Source organism: Neofelis nebulosa, chromosome 3, assembly GCF_028018385.1.
Source record: "Neofelis nebulosa isolate mNeoNeb1 chromosome 3, mNeoNeb1.pri, whole genome shotgun sequence".
Lineage (NCBI taxonomy): Eukaryota > Metazoa > Chordata > Mammalia > Carnivora > Felidae > Neofelis > Neofelis nebulosa.
The window spans coordinates 92,446,140-92,466,604 of NC_080784.1; the positions used below are offsets into that span (position 1 = coordinate 92,446,140).

Below are 20,465 nucleotides of genomic sequence, written 5' to 3' on the forward strand. Positions count from 1 at the left end.
GTAGATGACCATCTTCCTCCAGTGCCCACGTCTTTTCTCTGGTTTTCCCCTCTATGCATCTCTCATCCTCTTCATGTGGCATTCTTTTTTTTTTTTTTTTTTTTTTGGATACAGGTCGCATTGGATTAGGGGACCACTCTATATCAGTATAGCCTCATCGTAACTAAGTACTGCTGCAAAGACCTGATAAGCTCTTCGAATAAGCTCATATTCTGAGGTACTGGGGGTTAGGACTGCAACATATGAGTTTGGGGGAGAAATAATTTACCCATGTGGCATCCCTCCAGAAGAATATGGCTACTGTCTGATTTATTGTAGGCATTGAGTACTCCAAATCATACGGCTATGAAAACTAGTCCAAAGGGCAAGCATAGGCTAGCAACTGCCTTGGGATATTTACACTTACACTTAATAAGCAAGAATAACTTGTGTGTGAGTGTATGTTGGTGCGTGTGTGTGTATGTGTGTGTTTGTATGAACACGTGGGCATAAGAAAGGGCCAGTATCACCACTATTTTAGTGGTTTTCTATGAAAGAAAAACACTGGAACCTCTTATTATTGGATTTTCTGGTGATCAGCAATATAAATATCACCCAGAGATAACATCTTACTCAGTTTTCCCCAATCAGAGAAACAAACAAACAAACATAAAAAGTACCTTTTGGAGGCTCCTGCCTGGCTCAGTCAGTAGAGCATGTGACTCTTGATCTCAGGGTCATGAGTTCGAGCCCCACACTGGGTGTAGAGATTACTTAAAAATAAAATGTTTTTAAGTGCCTTTTGGTGGCATTTATTTTCTCTTTGTTCCTCACAAGTTGTGGGTAGTATGGAGATAGAAACTTAGCAGTGAGGAAGGTCTGAGGAGAAAGTAGGCAGTGAGGTAGTTATGGGGAAACAGAGGGTCAAGTTGCTTCAATATATGCTGAGTTAAGATTCAGCGGCTGCTTCCCCCATCGATGAATCAATCTTCCCTTGCTCTTCTATGACCCCATGCGAGGCAGAAAAGCACTCAACTGCCCACATAGGATTTTGTCCTTGAGAATGATAGTTATCAGCTATATGCTTGCCCTCAAGGCTGCACCTGGCTTGGAAAATTTTTTCAGAGTTTGTACAAAATTCAATTACTCTAGTTAAAGAGGGAAGAAATGTCGACATGTCTTTATCATCACCATTTCAAGTAAATATAATATTTTTATTTTCAGTCCTGAATAAAGAAAATTTAACATCTCTATCTGTGGGAAAAATAAAATGAATAAATAAATAAGTAAATAAACCTGTATATCAGCTGCACTGACTGCTACAATAATCAAACTGATCTACAAAACACTGCCTGAGTGTCTACTTCAAGGTCTGCTCGATTGTTCACAAGCAATCCATTACTCTTTGTTAATAAATGGGAGTATGAATGAATGTTATTATATAAAATGTGTTAAACCATAAGGAAAGCAGATAAACAAGAGTTAAAATCAGTAGGAGGAAATAACGTAATAAGTCAATCAAATTAGCATGAACTTAAAATAAGTACCTTTTATACCTTTATACACAAAAGCAGCTATTGAGCTATCTAAAATGAATTAGATCCATTTGCATTTATCAACTTTTAAATATACTAAAATTTATAAGCAAAAAACTAAGGCTAATTTTTAATCTATAGGTTACAGATGTTCAAGAGATTTAGCCAGTTTCCCAAACTTCTCTGAATAAAGTTTCTCTAGATTTGAATTTTTTTAAATTTTTTAATGTTTATTTATTTTTGAGAGAGAAAGAGAGAGACAGAGTGCGAGCTGGGGAGGCGCAGAGAGAGAGGGAGAGACAGAATCCAAAGCAGGCCAAGGCTCCGAGTTGTCAGCACAGAGCCCGACGTGGGGCTCGAACCCACAAACCATGAGATCGTGGTCTGAGCCGAAGCCAGACATTCAACGGACTGAGCCACCCAGGTGCCCCAAGTTTCTCTAGATTTGAAATATAAAAATGAAATAAGCAGCTTTACCAAACTCTTTGACTCATAAATTAAATGCAACTGCTACATAGTTTTTGAAGATAAGAAATCTTTGTTGGTTTGAATGTCTACCATCGTGTTATTTTTATATGTTTGATATCTAATGAAATGCCATAATTATGAAAAAGCTGTAGTTGTTCAGGCAGCCAGAGAATTTCACTATTATCTAACTACAGCTCAGAAAAATGAGCTTTTGTATACATACGCTGTTCATTTTATTTTTGAACCTAAACACATATTGCTTATATTGGCTATGTAAGTATCTCCACAAATATGTAACTTGTCCCAAGGTTAATTACGAATTCTTTTAGGACAAAGCACAAGTACGTAGTAGACACACAATAAACACTCTTATTTCATTTTATTCTGAGAATATATTTTATAAATAAGTAACTAAAATAATGTATGTAGTTAAATCCTACAATTAAGTGAAGCAATGAATAAATGGTGCTATTAATATTGCTTATATAAAAATTTGCAACCAATTTAGATTGAAAGGATACTGTTAAAATTATCTTATTAAATTCTTATAAAAATGTTCATAAATATATGAACACTGTTCATATATACTTTGAGAATAATAAAAATGCATTCAGTGGCTAGACATAAAATAAAATTTTATTTATAGGTTTTTATAGATTGATTTCACAGTAAAAATTTTATGTTCTTTTTTATCTTGTGTCACCAATGAAATGATCAAGACGTTTAAACTAAATTTGTGACCTAGTAAATGACAGCAGTTACAGCTGTTTTGTAATCGGAATCATCTTTTGCAACCTTAGATTTATTTTCTGTCACTATGAAAATTAATACACTACAAAATAAAATCTCTGCCCTTGAACATCTCATGGTGTACCTTTCTAATAGACCACAGTGCCAATTTTATAACACAATATGGATTTTTTTCTTACCTCAATTTTCCTGATTTGAAAAGACTATGTTTATTAAACCTACAATGAAGAAAGTTGAAATGCTCAGATACATGCTTCAAGCTATAGGTTGTTATTCCTAATGAATTATTGTTAATAGTTCATTGTTGAAATATATATGTAATTATATTACCATTAGGACTGAACATGTATTGAGTTCATATATCCTTGACATTTACAGATCAGTTTCTATGCATAATCTCATTTACAATGATACTGACCTAGTGAAGTTGATACAATCATTATTCCCATTTTACATAAGAAGGAAATAAGGCACAGAGAGTTTAAGAAGGAAGAAATTGATAGCAAGAAGTAAAAAATTTGAGAGAAACAGACAGAGAAAACCAATAACACCAAAACATTTCCTCTACAGAGACTCAACAGTGAAGATTTCCAACTCATATTCTACTTTTAGAAAGGACAAAGTATTATGACAGTGGAGCAGTATTTTCAAGAAATTAAGGAAAAAAAATGAATGGAGCAAGGACTCTATCCAGCTAAGCTTTCCTTTAAATCTCAGACATAAAAAAAACAATGTTGAATATCAAAAACATTGAAAAACAGCAGTACCTTCTTTCCAAGGAATCCAGTAGAGGGTGAACCTTACCCAATCAAAAGATGACTGTGAAAACCTTGGCAAAAAGAATGGCATGGATCATTTTATGTGATTAATTGTTGAACTAAGACAACCACAAGATTGGAGTCATGGGTTAAAGAATTATATGTAACCATTATGCAGTCTGACAAAGTAGAAAGATGCAACTAGAAAATTGTGAGAGAATAGGTAGAAAAAGATGAAATTAGAATAAGATTATTGATTTATATGTAATAAGTGCTCGTCAAAAGATACAATATAAACCAACATAAATGATAGTACAATGTTAACTAAGAAAATACTTTAAAAAATATGCACACAAGGGTAACCACTAACATACAAATACAAACTATCCCAAGCACTAAAAAATATTTTTAAGGAATCCAAAGACATATCAAATGGTGAAAGATACCTAGTAAATATAGTCCTCAGAGTAATTACATTAGACAGTATGTCAGACCTGAGACCAAACAAAACAGGTCAATAAATGTGAGTGACTTTATATGCCTATAAACAATATTTTCTCAAATTTATTCATAAAGCAAATTCAACTTTATGTTCTAATCAAGAGTCCAATTTAAATCCGTCACTGAAAAAGCCTAATAAAAAGAATGGAATAGGCAGGTATTTGTCAGCCACAAAACATTGAAACAACAGGCTTGCGGTCTTAATACCAAAGTAGGATATGAGTCCCAAAGCTTTAACTGAGATAAACAAGTTAACGTTAAACGGCACATTCCATAGTGAAAATATAACCATTTTGGATACATAGTGTCAAATAACTTGGAAAACACTTACATAGGACAAAAACACAGAAGATACCATTAACATACCATTCTAAGTATGAGACTAGTGAGGTAGACAAAATTTAGATTAAATTAAATAAGAGGGTAGAAAGTGTAAAAAACATAATCAACCTTTTGGATATTCATTGAACAATATACTCCAGTAATAAAATACATTTTATTTCCGAGTGTGTCTGGAAAGTTCAAAAAATGATTATATACGAGTACACAAAGTAAACATCAATAGGTCACATAATGTAGAAATAGAATAAAACTCAATCTGGAAAATAAAATTAACATCAAATCAAAAGACATTTTACATGGGAATTAAAACATTAGCTATTAAATTCCATTTGCATAAAGGGGGGGGAATACACAGATATTATATAATTCAGGAAAAACTCTGATAATGGAAACAATACCTACAAAAAGCCATGGCATTTATTTAAAACAGTGATCAAAAGGAATTCTGTAGTCCAAATGATCTACATTAGTAAAAATGTAAGACTAATAGCTGTATAAACTGAATTCCAATCTTCAAACTTTGAGAGGGTAACAACAAAATAGTCTGAAATAAAACACAGATGAAGGAAATACTAAAGATAAAAGCAAAATCACATGAGATAGAAAACAGAATAATGGATCAAATTAATAAGTCAAAGACCTGGACCTTCGAAAACAATTAACAAAATAGGGAAAGTACTAGTTAATAGGAATGCAGTAAGAAAAATTCTATAGTGAACAATGTTAGATTAATTGCTAAAATAATAGTATCAGTACTAAATTAAAGTGTTGCATCTATCCTAAATTTACTGAAGTTGATTAACTGTAGTATAGTTATATAAGAAAATGTCAAAATTCTTATAAAATATGTACTAAAGTTTCTTGAAGTTAAAGGTATGATTTGTAAATGGGGTTCAGGAAAAAATGTGTCTCTCAAGAGAAATAGAAAGCAAATGAGGTAAAATGTTAACTCTTAGTGAATCTGGGAAAAGAGTATAGAGGTACTCCTTGTGCTTTCTTATTTTTACAACTTTCCTGATTTATTCCACCTAAAATGGTTTAAAATTGTTTTTCTTAATGATCATGATAATGTACAGCAGATGTTTTTTTTGAGTCCATCACTTCTGTTTGTCCCATTTATGACTGTGTGGACCCTAACAAGAGTGTATCTCATACCTCTCATTTTTCTTTTTTTTTTTCAAAAATTTTTTTATCTTGATTTTTTTTTTTTTTTTTTTTTTTGAGAGACAGGGAGACAGAGTGCAAGCGGTGGAGTGGAAGAGAGAGAGAGGGAGACACAGAGTGTGAAGTAGGCTTCAGGCTCTGAGCTGTCAGCACAGAGCCTGACGTGGGGCTCAAACTCACAAAGTATAAGTTCATGACCTGAGCTGAAGTCAGACATTCAACTGACTGAGCCACCCAGGTGCCCCATCATACCTCTCATTTTTCTATGTCAGGACTTTCTGAGGAGTCAGAAGACAAGCTCACCCAGGCCTAAAATCAGGAAATCAGCCAGTGGATAACTATTCCAGCATTTGTCTTTATATGAACAATTCTGGCAAATAACCTTTATGGTTCAAAGAGGCTCCAGAAGAGTCAAATCTTGTTGTCTACAGGAAGGGCCTTACTAATACATCTTTTATTTCATTTTCCCCCTCTGGTATCAGTTTCCCCACTCATTTACTTTTGCTTCCTGGAAACAACCCCCAAATGAACTATTTGCATCCTAGTTCATTTCTCAGTCTATGCTTTCAAGGAAATTCTAACTATAATATATTGCACATACTAGTCCACCATGTATAAAGAGAGAGTTAATCATATTTCCTCTCCCCTTTTAGGAATGGCATGATAATTGCCTGATATATATCTTTCTACTACTTTCTCGTTGTTCAGAAATTCGTATACAACATAGATATACATAATATACAGGGAGATCTTTTGTTGTCTTTTACAGAAAAAAATGAGAACATATTAACACATGTAGCTGAGTTTAATTCATATTATTCATTTAGTATCTTGATAGTAATCTAAGTAAATATGTATTTTACCAATTTTTTTACCAATTTTAGTATCTGTAATATTCCATAATATAAATATGCCACATTCTTCACATATCGAATGCTTCACTATTGATAATTACCTTGGTTGCTTCTTGGTTTGTTTTTTTTTCTTTTCCACTACAGAAAACCCTTCATTAAACATGATGGTTTGCTTTGTATTGTTTTTATTTGTAGTATTTTCCCAGAATATTGTCCAATGTCCCAAAATGCACTATACTTTGTATCTCGAACATACACACACACACACACACATATGTATCTCTAACATACGTATCTTGAACACACACACACACACACACACACACACACTCACACACACACACATCAGCATTTCAGACATGAGTACCTATTTGCTAGCTTAGTAGGAAAAAAGAAAAGTAGATAATATGTAATTTGGATTTAACTTAGAATTTCTACACAACTGATAAAGCTGAGCAAAATTTCACATGATTATTAGCCATGCAGGCTTTCTCTAATAGGATTTAGTTGTTCATGCCCTCAGTCATTTAACTTTAGGATTACTTGTCTTCTTCTTGCAGATTTTAGGAAGCCTCTCTACGTGAGCATTATTGCCCCTTTTAACATTTGCAAACACTTTCTCCACATTCTTCTCCACATCACATCTCTTGGGGCTTCTTCACACACAGGCCTGGCACATAGACTGGCCTGACCGGAACACAGTCCGTGTCATGAGTACAACTGCTGAAAATCCTTTAAAGCAACAAAGATCAGTTTTTCCAATTAAGTGATGACATTGCTTGTATTATCCAATATAGTCATTAAAAAGCAAGCACGGATTTTGGATTTTATTTTAAAGAGTTGAGGGGCAGTTTAAATTTTTAATGCTTATTTTTTTTTTATTATTTTTTTTTTAATTTATTTTTGGGACAGAGAGAGACAGAGCATGAACGGGGGAGGGGCAGAGAGAGAGGGAGACACAGAATCGGAAACAGGCTCCAGGCTCCGAGCCATCAGCCCAGAGCCTGACGCGGGGCTCGAACTCACGGACCGCGAGATCGGGACCTGGCTGAAGTCGGACGCTTAACCGACTGCGTCACCCAGGCGCCCCTAATGCTTATTTATTTTTGAGAGAGAGACAGAGAAAGCAGGGGAGGGGCAGAAAGAGACAGAGAGACAGAATCCCAAGCAGGATCCATGCTGTCAGCGGGGCTCAATCTCATGAACAGTGAGATCATGACCTGAGTTCAAATCAAGAGTTGGATACTAAGTCGACTGAGCCACCCAGGCGCCCCAAGTTTTATTTTTAAATTGAAAAATATTGCCCCATAAAATATGCTTTTAAAATTAATTTAACTGCCAATATTTTTAAGATTTCCCTTAAAATCTACAATTCCATTTGGCTTAAAAATAGCTCTAGTAGCACTGGGCTTGCATTCATATCCAACAATAAATGGAAGGAACTTCCCAACCCTCTGGGTGAAGCATGCACTCTGAGTTTTGACACAATTTCTCCCTTTTTTATTGCATCCTCACTTCAAACCGACTCTTATGTTTTCTATATCTAAGCCTGCTTGACTCATCAACTCATGGCACTGAAAGATTTGAGTATTCTCTTCTGGGCCTGTAGAATAAAATCAGGAAATAAAAATGAAATTTAGAAAAATTAATTTAATCCAAGGAAGAAGAATGTTTCAAAAATGGGGAATAATTAATTCTGTTAATGTCATTTTTCTTGCAGTTAAAAAAAATTCTCGCTTAGCCAAATAAGACTTTAAAGTCTCTGCATACAGGGTTAATAAGGCATGAACAAGATTTCCAGTAGAGACCATGATGAAGCAAATAAGAGAAAGATTAAAGAAAAGAAACATTTATATAATTGGTGGCAAATAAAATAATAAAGTGTCATTATATGGGACAGAAGTAACCCAGAGTGAGAAACATAATGCTTATGGCAGCTTTCTTGCTTTGAATGCTGATGATTTTTTAAGATTTTTCTTTATTTTCTTAACTTCTATGTCATGAATTTATATGACTATATAATCATTAAGTATATCATTTCTAAAAAGTAATCTATTGTATATAAGATATCTCATAAAGAGATTTTTCCAAGATTCTCCAATTCTTCAAAACAAGTTAAAGTGTCCATGGTACGCTGATTTTATCTACAAAAAAAGAAAGCTTCAAAATCCCTAGACATATACCCAGCTGTTTCTAGCTTCTGTTATATTTACACTGATTTATCTAGCATGGCATATAATTAGTTGTTTGGGTTATTGAATAAAGCCTGACTGTACTTGATTATGATTCAGAACACATTATTTATATTGTCATTATGAAGGCAGTTTTGAGCCAAGGTGCATTTTAACATTTTTTTTTTTTTTACTAAGGAAAACATGGAGAAAAAATGGTACACAGCCTTCTCTAAAACACTATAAATTGTTTGCTGTATGTGCTTAATGAAAACATTATGTGTTTTTAATTAAAAATAAATGTACTTAGAGAGTTCTAAAATACCCATATCCATGTAACAGTATTTGCCTACAGAAGTTTTTCACAGCCTTTAAGACTAGCTCAAAGTCCATGTTTACATAAATTTTCCTCTTCAATTTTATTAAAAGGAATTAATCCATTTATATTTGTAATGCCTATGGTATGTTTTACAATTCCATGTATTTGTAATAATGGGCACAGTAATATTTGTAGAAGAGCAAAAGGGAGAAGCAGGAAGAATAACTGACATGGTTTCGTTCTCCTTTAGGACCAAATTTTTTATATATATCAGCACTTTATCATATTTCACACCAAATATAAGACGATATGTTTGTTCATTGTTCTCTACGTCAGTGTTCTATACTGTTTGCCAAGACTTCAATTGTTGCGCTTTTTTTTTTTTATTTTGTCTTCCAACTTCTAAAAAAGTATGTCCAACTTCAAAGTAACTGAAATGAGTTTTCTTTTAAGAACAGCGGTGGTTCCTATGCATATGAACATGACTGATACACACGTGTTTAAGGCAAACCTTCAGCTACAGTTAGCCAAGAAATCTGATTTCAGTAGAATATTTTATAAAAGTTATAAATATGACACCAAATTTGCCTTCTAATTTTCCTTCAAGGGTTTCACTAAGAAGTCACAGTATAGCTTAGGAGTCAAAAAAGTCTTTAATTTATATATCGAAGCCTGCTTTCATTGGGCCGGGGATCTACCTAGCATGCATGATAAGCGTTCCCCAATTGCTCATGCAACTACACAGAGACAAGAGTACTGAGATTAATTGCTTTAATGCTAAGCCTAACTCAGCTATTCTAGAGGTCAGATGAAGACTGGCAAAAGTATGTGAAGACTCTCTGGAAGCCCTTAATTACAGCAAACTAGTGTGAGCAATTAGTTAAGATTTGCCTGTAACTTCTTTTTCAAACACCTGGGCTGTTAGAATTTTGGTGGATTCCACTATTCCTGCGTACTTTGGAATGACACCAGCTCCCATCTTTTTATTGGGCAATCTGATTCGGGATTTTTAGCCACAGCCATTATTCTTGCTATATGAGGGAGATAATACTGGCTTCCTAGTTGAAGTAAAATGTATTTCATAAATTAAATTTTAAAATAAGAGAAGTTTGTTGCCGGAGCATGATGAGTGTAAATGTAGGATGTTCCTCCTCTCTCAAATTCTGCCATTATAACTGTCTGCTATTCTTCACTAATATTGATTTCCATCAAAGGTGTCCCTGTAGTGAACAGCCTAAGAGCTAAGACCTTGCCTGCGTAGGCTTCCTTTTTCGCACACCTGAATCTGTCCCGAATGAAATGTGTTTTACAAGAATCATGTCAAGATTTTAGTTTGCGGGCTAATACTCAGCCCACGTACTTGTACAGATTAGGATGCATCTTAAACTAATTATGTCAAATTCCCATCTGTGATACAAAATGTCTACTGCCAAAGTGTAGTGTCACTTTGCCCATCTGGGATTAGGCAAAACTCTTTAATCAGAAGCAGGGGCACTCTTATAGGTAGAATCACCTCTGTGATTAAATACTTAAAAACACAATGACAGGAGGTTGTAAAATTGGATACAAAAAGCAAGGAAAATGTGGGCACACCTTCCATTTGGTCACAATTATTTACAAGCATGAAGAAAAATTGGGATTCTTAGAAGGAGCAGAGTCCCCAGATTCATTATTCTACACTACAGACAGCAGGTCCCCCTGCTTTAACTTTATGTCAATCTTCATATAAACTGGTTTCGCTGAAGAGCAGTGTACGTGTGTTCTAATTCATTTGCTAATAGACCAAACAGCTGTATCAAGTGGACACGGAAGCAAGTGTTGTCTAGTTTGGAAGTATGTGGTGATTTAAACAAAAACAAAGACAACAAAACGAGTTTTCCTTGACATATTTCATGCAAGTAAGGAACTGGTCCTCGAGACCGGAAGTTTCTTTTTGTTTTTCAGAGCCAAGTTTCTATATAACCTCTTGTCCACAGAAAATAGCAAGGAAAAGCATTTGCTGTCAAGATGGATTGACAATTTCTAATAATTAACATCATGAACAATAGACTGCTCTGCTTACTTCCACTCACTAAGCAAAGTATTCAAAGTCATTGAAACTGTTTGAGAGATAATAAGGACTAAAGAACTTGCAGGTGTTACACACAGAGGCAATGAGCAATGCAGCCATTACACCACTCTAATTCCAACCAAAACAATCTCCCAGACAGTTGCAGAGGAACTTAATGGTGACTCACTATAAGGAGGAAGGTTCTTAAGTGTAGCCTTGAGCCATAAACCTTTGGAAGGAAGATTAGTAGGCAATTTTTGGCCTCATAGTTATAACCTTTATGGGTGATTCTACCTGAAATTTGGCTTCTGTCTAGCTATATGTCGGATCCCTTCAAACACCTGTGTGCCTGCGATTTGCTGTGAGGGTACCATTGCCATTTTCAGGAGAAGAATTATGCCAGCTGCTTTGGAATTGGTAAGGGATCTATTTGAGACAGAAAGAAGCCTAGGAAATGACTGAGAGTGAGAAAGCATACAATCTAGTTTAGGAGTCATGCTTTTCATGTCACATAGATGGGATTTTCTTTCCCAGGGTTGTCTTTTTGAATTCCTCCTTGAAATAGCAGCAATACTGAACTCTGATGAAACAACACCTGTTTCAATCCCAGGGCAGGCTTTTGGACAGTAATCCTTTTGGATACTGATTCATTCAAGTCTGCTAAATAATTAGTGAGTCAACTTTCCTAGTTGATTTCCATTCCTATGGGTAATACTACTCTTCTCTGATTTAATGCTTTTATAAGATAATTCCAGAACATAACTTATAATAAATGAGATCTAAATTTAAAAATATGATTTTCCTTTAAAAAACTTAAAGTAATATGTAATTTTGCACTTTCTTTTTAACTAAGAATAAAAACTCGCCAACTTTGTGTACTACAAAGTGTCACTGTTTACATGGAAAAAGTCAAAATATAATCTAGGACTCTACTCAATCTAGCAAATACATTCTTATGACAGTGGTTACCTTATTTACATATATTTTATTATATTAATATAATCACTTAAACATTCGAAAATGACATCTCTTTGTTGATTTCCTGTGAACAGTTTAGTCCATCAACAACACCCTTCACCTAACTAGCACCATCAAGAAACATGTTCCATGACCTAAATTCAGTTACATAATTTTAAAATTAAAGCAATTAGAGAATTTGCATATACTAATGTATAAATATTAATATACACATGTGATCTATAAATGTTTCTATGTTTTTGTCATGTAAATTGATGCTTTTTAACTATTTGACGTATATACATTTTCAATATATTAGAGATTTACAAATAATTTAAAACCTTTAAGTCTTGTGTCTTATATATACAAAATATTTAAAAGAAAAAACTCAGTTACCGTCTTTAGTGTAAATTATAGGCCACAGGCCAATCGTAAGAACAAGGGGATAATAATAATTTTAAATGAGATGTAACTAAAATATTACATATTTCAACTTTGCTGAGAAATCACACAGATATTCGTTGACTCTCTAATCCTCTTGATTCACTGCAATGTCCTCCTGTATTTCTACTGAAATTCTTCATGCAGAGATCTTCAGTGGTGTCATTTTTAAAAGACCTACATGATGACATGCAACACAGAAGTGTGAAAAACACACTGAACTATTTTTAATCCACACTGAGGAACATTAGGCAGGTGGAATCCCTGTGCCATAGAAGTATGTGATGATACAAAATGCACTTCAATATCTGAAATGAAGCTTTTTGAATAGTTTGTTTTGATTTGTCCAATTTATATTATAATTAAAAACATTATGCTAAACTTTTAAATGCTAGTGTAAGTCCAGAATAGAGACACAGAGAGGGATAGAGACAGAGAAAATAAAACCAAGTTACAGGCCCACAGGGGAAAAAATTTTGTAACACATTCTAGATTTTAGACAATGACTACTTTTAACCAGTGGGTTTCTCAATAAATTTTATTTTACTTGCTACTTTTTCTTGTCCATTTTAAGTTTTATACAAGCACACATAATACAAGCAACAATGAGATTAAAATAAAATTGATGTATATGATATGAAAGAGAAGAGGTTAATGCCTTAGCTAATTTTAAACTAAAGAAAACTAATTGTGTGCAACTTTTAAATTTAATATTCTAATCTATGTTGCCTTAATATGTTTTTAGTATTTCATATTTTACACTGTTAAAATGCTGATTATTCAATAGAAATGAATAACCATCACTATGTGGAAAGAAATCAGATTTCAATGTAAATTAAACATTTTAAATAATTTACCTGAAATTATGACTATCAGGTATTGGACATTATTTTTTTTTTCGCATATGTTCTCAAAATTATGTAATATTACATTGCAATAAATTAAAGCTTATTAAATTATTTTAACATAATATTTGAATTTTGAATATTGCTATCATTATATTCTTACTATTATTATTTCTTAAAATGAATATTTATTTTTAAAGGGAAAGAAATATGTACATATACAAAATTAGCAATAGAGCTTTCCTGACTGTTCAAATCACACTCAATGAGTTTTTCTCTTTCAGGCGTGACCCCTGTGAAAATGATACTGGCATAACAAACTAAAACACCATTCCGAAATGTATTTGAAATAGAATGTAATTTTTATTAGCAACTGTAGACGTTGGCTGTTGTTTATTTTAAACTAGGCTGTTCTGAGAATGACCTGGTGAGGTATCTGGAGAACTATTAGTAATTTCTTTGAGCACGTTAGAGAGTCACGTGATATGTAAGTTAACAACACGGTCATGTCCTGGATGCCGAGGCAATGTTTATGGAATTCACATCTTACATATTTTAACTACTACTCACATACAGTAACTTGGCATTATTTTTATTCAGAATTCTGTTAACTCATCTTTACTAGGGTAAAAGAAACTATGTTATCTTCATTTAATGTAGAATACTAATTAAGATAAACATCTTTATCTTAAAAAGATAAACATCTCTTTTGTGGGTTTAATTCCATCCAATCTCGGTGGTGTTTAACAATTTGTGAAGTATGTGCATCTTTTGCACCAAAAAACATAAATATGTGGTATTTAATATAATAGAAATGTTTAATGTAAAATAATTTTTTAAAAAGCTTATGATACATAACACAATGGAAAAAATGAATACATTTAATAAATACCATTGCAATATGTTTTGATTTGTAAGGATCTATTTTATACTAAGCCCCAACAAGAGTAATGCCACTTAACTTTTGATCAAAAGTGTCTATCCTTATTTTTCATGCATTTTAAGTGAATACATTCTTTAGTGTTTTGAGGCCTACAGCCACTTGGAGTGTATTCTCAGAGGGTTCAAAATATAACATTAGACTTCTGTTTCACTTTGATATTTTCTTTTATGGCAGCTATAACAAATAACCTAAGGCGGTTCTGTTCTGCGATAAGGGAATATTAATTCCCAGGAACAGATGTGAATTTCTCAGTTTTCTTGCCAGGTACAATTTGGAAAATACAGTTGCTTTTTTTTTTTTTTTTTTTTTTTCACAATTTCACTTTTGCTCTTCTGACTCAGCACTGGTTACATAGCTGAAAACGGGATATATCTTTGGTAAACTATTTGAATAGAACTGTTAGAGGGCACTTTCAAATACTTTTCTGGTTTTTATTTTCTGTTGCGTTTAATTTCCAAGCACCTTTTTGATTGACAATATAATATGTTAGAGACATCTAAGTAAACATTTGCAAGTTATGGCCAACTACAAATTTTTAAGGCAACTACAAACTTTACAGTAAACAGTCCACACAAAACTGCTCTCTTCTCTCCTTTTTTTAATGTTTATTTATTTTTGAGAGAGAGAGAGAGAGAGAGAGAGAGAGAGAGAGAGAGATTGCCAGTGGAGGAGGGGCAGAGAGAGAGAAAAAGACACAGAATCAGAAGTAGGCTCCAGGCTCTGAGCTGTCAGCACAGAACCGGATGTGGGGCTGGAACCCATGAACCATGAGAGAATGACCTGAGCCTAAGTCGGACACCCAACCAACTGAGCCACCCAGGAGACCCAAACTGCCCTCTTTTCAGACTGCAACTGCATGTTGGAGGAATGGGGTTTACATAATAGCTACCTTTGTGTTTGACAATTCACTAGAAAATCTCACAGAATTCATTTAAGGTGATTATATTTGTGACTACAGCTTATTATGAGGAAAGAACTTTGCTTGAAATCAGTCAAAGGAAGAAGTACATAGGGCACAGTCCAGGACAAGTTTCCAAACATGGAGTTTCCGATATTCTCAACTCAGGTGTTACAGACAAGTTACTTTTCCATCATTAATATGTAACAGTAGACATTGACTATTGGTAACCAAGGAAGCTCCTGAGTCTTTGGTGTCTAGAGTTTTTACTGGGGCTCAGTCACATACTACCCTCGTGGCTGAACTTTATTCTCTGGCCCCTGCTGAGGTCAGGTTAAAACTATTATTCTTCAGTGTATTCTTCAGGTAGAACTGATACCATGTGGTCCAATGCCCCCATCATGAAACATGTTGTTAAACTGTTGTTGGCCAAAGTCCCCAGGCAAACAAAGTCACTCCCATCAGCAAGGATATTCCAATTGCCTAAGGACCATCTTGAGAACAAAGGCCTAGTCTATCTTAGGGTAGAGTTAACTCTTCACTACATAACAAATAACATAACTAGAACTGAAAAAAAAAAAAACAAATATTTAATTCAGCAAATGTGTAATGTAATAATTTTTATTATCGTTTCTCCCATATTTGGTCTTTCCAATAATTCCTATCACTTAACTCACAATTAGAGCAAAACTATGATATAATTCCGGGAAACTGCCTTACATATTATTAAGACCTTTCTCTACGGATTTAGATGGTCCTGGTTTTGCATCTCAGGTCAGTTTTTAAGGGTGTGATATTTAAAATTCCAGAACAGGGGCGCCTGGGTGGCTCAGTCGGTTGAGCGTCGGACTTCGGCTCAGGTCACGATCTCGCGGTCCGTGAGTTGGAGCCCCGCGTCGGGCTCTGGGCTGATGGCTCGGAGCCTGGAGCCTGCTTCCGATTCTGTGTCTCCCTCTCTCTCTGCCCCTCCCCCGTTCATGCTCTGTCTCTCTCTGTCTCAAAAATAATAAAATAAACATTAAAAAATTTTTTTTTTAAATAAATAATAAAATTCCAGAACAGAAAGTGTTTTCCACTCTTTATTTCCAGAATCAGCTCCTAAATTAAAGAGAAATTCTCATGAGTGCATCCTTCAAATCTCACTTCATGGGGATACTTTCCTAGTGTTTTTTTCCAAAAAGAAAACACAGGGAAGAGAAGCACACATACCTCCAATTCCCTTCCCTTTCTTGCTTCTCTATTTCCCCTTTCTCTGAATAGAAAATCCTTCTTCTACATGAACTAGTCAACTAATGAATGAAACTTGTAGATCCTTATCATCCACACAATGCTCACAATCAATAAATGAACGGCAGGCAAGTTTGGGTATATAAGATGAGGGTACATAATCACAGACAACAAAGAACTCCTAAAAAACAAGAAAAAGACAATGATCCTACAGAAATTGGAAAAGATTATTAACATGAAATGCACACAAGAAGACCTACGAAAACGATGAAGCACAAAAAGATGCTCAGCTCCAATAAAAAGTAGAGAAAAACAAATTATAATGAGAAAAAACTGTAATTTTTGCAAAGTGTATTTCTTTTATTTATTTTTGGGACAGAGAGAGACAGAGCATGAAGGGGGGAGGGGCAGAGAGAGAGAGGGAGACACAGAATCTGAAGCGGGCTCCATGCTCCAAGCCATCAGCCCAGAGCCTGACGCGGGGCTCGGCTCGAACTCACGGACCGCGAGATCGTGACCTGGCTGAAGTCGGACGCTTAACCGACTGCGCCACCCAGGCGCCCCAGCAAAGTGTATTTCTAAGAACACATATTATTGAATACAATTATTAGTCTGAGATCAAGAACCGTGTTTACATTGTCTTCTGATGTATCCCAAGGATTAACATGTTAGTTTGCATATAATAAACACTCAATGAATATTCATTAATGCATGAATAGATTTCAAAGTATAAATCTGAAGTGAATACATTTTGTTTCTGATTAAGACAAATTCCTAAGCTGTGATCATGTACTGAACCAACTATAATGTTGACATTTTTATGAAATTTGAAGAGCTTACCCTGGACATATTGCTAACTGTATGTCCAGCCCAGCCCGACATGGAAGAAGTAGATTGTAGTAAGTGCCCAGATAATATCAATGCAATTAAGCCACCAGAGCACAAAGCTACTTGCAAAACCTAATTATAGTAACTAAATCCTTGCATGTATACAGTTATACATTTATATACATATATATCAAGTATCTACTTGTGATCCTCATCATAACATGGTAAAATGCATGGTATAGTTTGGTTCTGCAAACACAGTGAAACAATGAAATAAATCAACTCAGAAGCATTGAGTAATATAATCAAGGCTAGACAAACTTAGTTACTAACAAAGAAGCTAGAAGAATAACTGTCTTCTGACTTTCAGCCCATTACTCTGCTTCCCCAGCATAAGAAATATTTCTTTTTTTTTTTTTAATTTTTTTAATGTTTATTTATTTTTGAGACAGGGAGAGACAGAGCATGAGCAGGGGAGGGGCAGAGAGACAGGGAGTCAGAATCCAAAGCAAGCTCCAGGCTCTGAGCTGTCAGCGCAGAACCAGATGCAGGGCTCGAACTCACGAGCTGCAAGATCATGACCTGAGCCGAAGTCGGACGCTTAACCAACTGAGCCACCCAGGCACCCCAGAAATCTTTCTAATTAATTCTAGAAAACCCAAAAGTTATAATCACACGTACAAAGTAGCATTGAAAATAATAAAATAGTAATAAAATAAAATGTATAATTAAAGAAGAGATAAAACTAATTTTGCATCTATCTTCTATCTATGTATCTATCTATCTTTATAAATATTTTTCAACTAGTGCTTTCTAAAAACTAATTTCACACCTAATGCATAAGATATAAAAGGGGAAAAACAACCATGATAATGGTTTTCCCCTTTCTCTTACTAGGTTATTGCTTTATAGCTCAGTTCTTTTTTCAGCACTTTTTCAGAGTATCAGCCCATTGGTACTAAAGACCCATTTCTTCCTGAGATTACCATGTTCCTCTAATTTTTTTTAATAGACTTTGTTCTTTAGAGCAGTTTTAGGTTCACAGCAAAATTAAGCAGAAGGTACAGGGATTTCTCATATACTCTTGGCCCCACACATACTCAGCCTTTCCACCTATGAACATTCTGTCCTAGAGTGATGTTATCTGTTGCAACCAATGAACCTATGTTGACACATCATTATCACTCAAAGTTCACTGGTTATATTAAAGCCTGTTTTTGATCTTGTAGATTCTACAGGCTTGAGTAGATGTATAATCACATATGTCCACCATTACAGCATCCTACAGAGTTGTTTCGCTGCCCTAAAAATCCTCTGTGCCCTGCCTTTTCACTTCTCCCTTCCCACACCTCTGGAAACCAGTGTTATTTTTACTGCCTTTCATAAACTGTCACACATAATTGGAATTGTACTTTATGTAGCCTTTTAAGATTGGCTTCTTTCATTTAGTAACATGCATTTAGGTTTCCTCAATGTCTTTTCATGGCTTGATAGTTCATTTCTTTATAGCGCTGAATAATATTCCAACCATGGTCTTTTGGATAATTATTCTTTCAATCTCAGGAGGGCTTTCTAGTCTTTATGCTTTCACTGTATATTAATTTTAATCAAAAGAAAATAACTAGTAGGGAATAGTTGTTCTATTTCTGTTTTATAACAGAATGGACTTAAAATTTGAAAGTTAATGATTTATCAAAGGTTTAGTCAAATAGCTCAACCAACTTAGTATATACTTGATATTCCTGTGGTCTTGAGAATGTTTTATTCTCCTAAGTTCTACTCAATTTTAATTCCAGATTTCCATAAAACTAAAGTTCTAACAAGTATGAAGGTCATCTTTTGTTCTCCCATTGCCATATAACTCAATAAAATCAAATAGCCTTGATTTATAAGGAAGCAAATGTGTGTGTTCATTTCTGTGTGCGTTACTTATCTATTACAAACTGGCCAAATACTTCATCGACATCAGCAATATTATTATTATTATTATTATTATGAATACTATTTCTATAACTTTCATAATTGTCATCATTATTTTATTACTTTTCTTCCAAAGTCTATCAAACGCACAAGCTAATATATCATTTTCACTTTAAAAATTAGAATCATAAAACACAATCTATTTCTCCACATAATATTTTAGAGGGTTATAACTTGTTCAGTTTTTAAATTTTAACAACCACATGAATTCTTTTTTTAGATTTTTGACTCATAATGATACAGTATGATAAATAGTTTTTGCTCATTTTCTGCAGAACAAGCAATATCTTTCTGGATACAATTTCATTGAGAACTCATGATTTCATAATACTTTTTATTAACAGAAGTTAGGAATTCTTAAAAACTGAGCATTATTTTTTTTTCTGACCCCTACATTTAATTTCATTGGCAGGTATTATAAAACAAATACATTACATCAATACAAATATTTGAATTGTGCTGCTTGACCAGGCTAAGTCAATACAATATATTATGGTGGAATATTTCCATGTCATAGAGTCACCAGAGAAAATGAAGTAATTATTAAGAAAATATCTTAATATTATCAAACCACCTCGTTCAAAAGAAATATATTTGAGTTTTAACTTTTAAAAATAAAGTTAGCTCCTGCTATCTAAATTCTCTGTTGAACACAGGCACGAAGGCTTCAAAAGGCAAAAATGTGACATGTTCATGGGGAAATATAAGATGATTCTGTCTTTCCCTCAAAGTTAGGTAGAAAATATTGAATAGATTTATCTCTATAATGTAGTTATGTTGACAATATCACATATTGCATTATGTTTTACCAACACTGTTTTCCACAATTCAAGATGTTCAGGGTCAATTCAGCATCTATTGATTTTACATACTTTGAACAACTCTTTCTCTCTCTTAATATCCTCTTCCCTCTCCTCCTTTTCTCCCTCCTTTCCTTCCTTTCTCTGTCTTTGTCTCTGCCTCTGTCTTTGTCTCTGTCTCTCTCCCTACGACTGCACTGCATCTTTCTATGCAGCTGCACATATGTATCAAGTAATATTGATTTTACATGCTCAACATAGCTACTATATACCTACAACCTAATGAAAATTTGTTGACGAATACAAAATGATTTTATTAAGACATTATGAGGCCATAATGTACAAGCATACAAAGAAATACAAACAAAGGTCTATGCTGGAATCAGCTAGAAGGTGCAAAAAAGGCATAACAAGAATCTGAGCTGCTATTGAAATGATCTTTAAAGGAATTTGAGTTCAAAGTGGAATACCAAGTCGTTTTGTTTTCAAGTACAATGTTACTTTATCTTACAATTTGACCTTAATGACTAAACTAATTTCACTTTATAAATGTAAATAATAAAAGAGCAATAAAGAAAGAGCAAAAGTAGGCATCATCTCAAAGAGATATCACTCATTTTTACCTGCATTAGAGCTAAAAGACAAAGTGCCCCCA

General features: G+C 34.1%; 1 pseudogene; it reads right to left on the reverse strand.

Annotated features, from left to right (window-relative positions):
* Positions 1–928: 928 nt before the first annotated feature.
* Positions 929–20,465, reverse strand: part of LOC131508023 (exportin-4-like) — a 156,074-nt pseudogene continuing 136,537 nt past the window's right edge.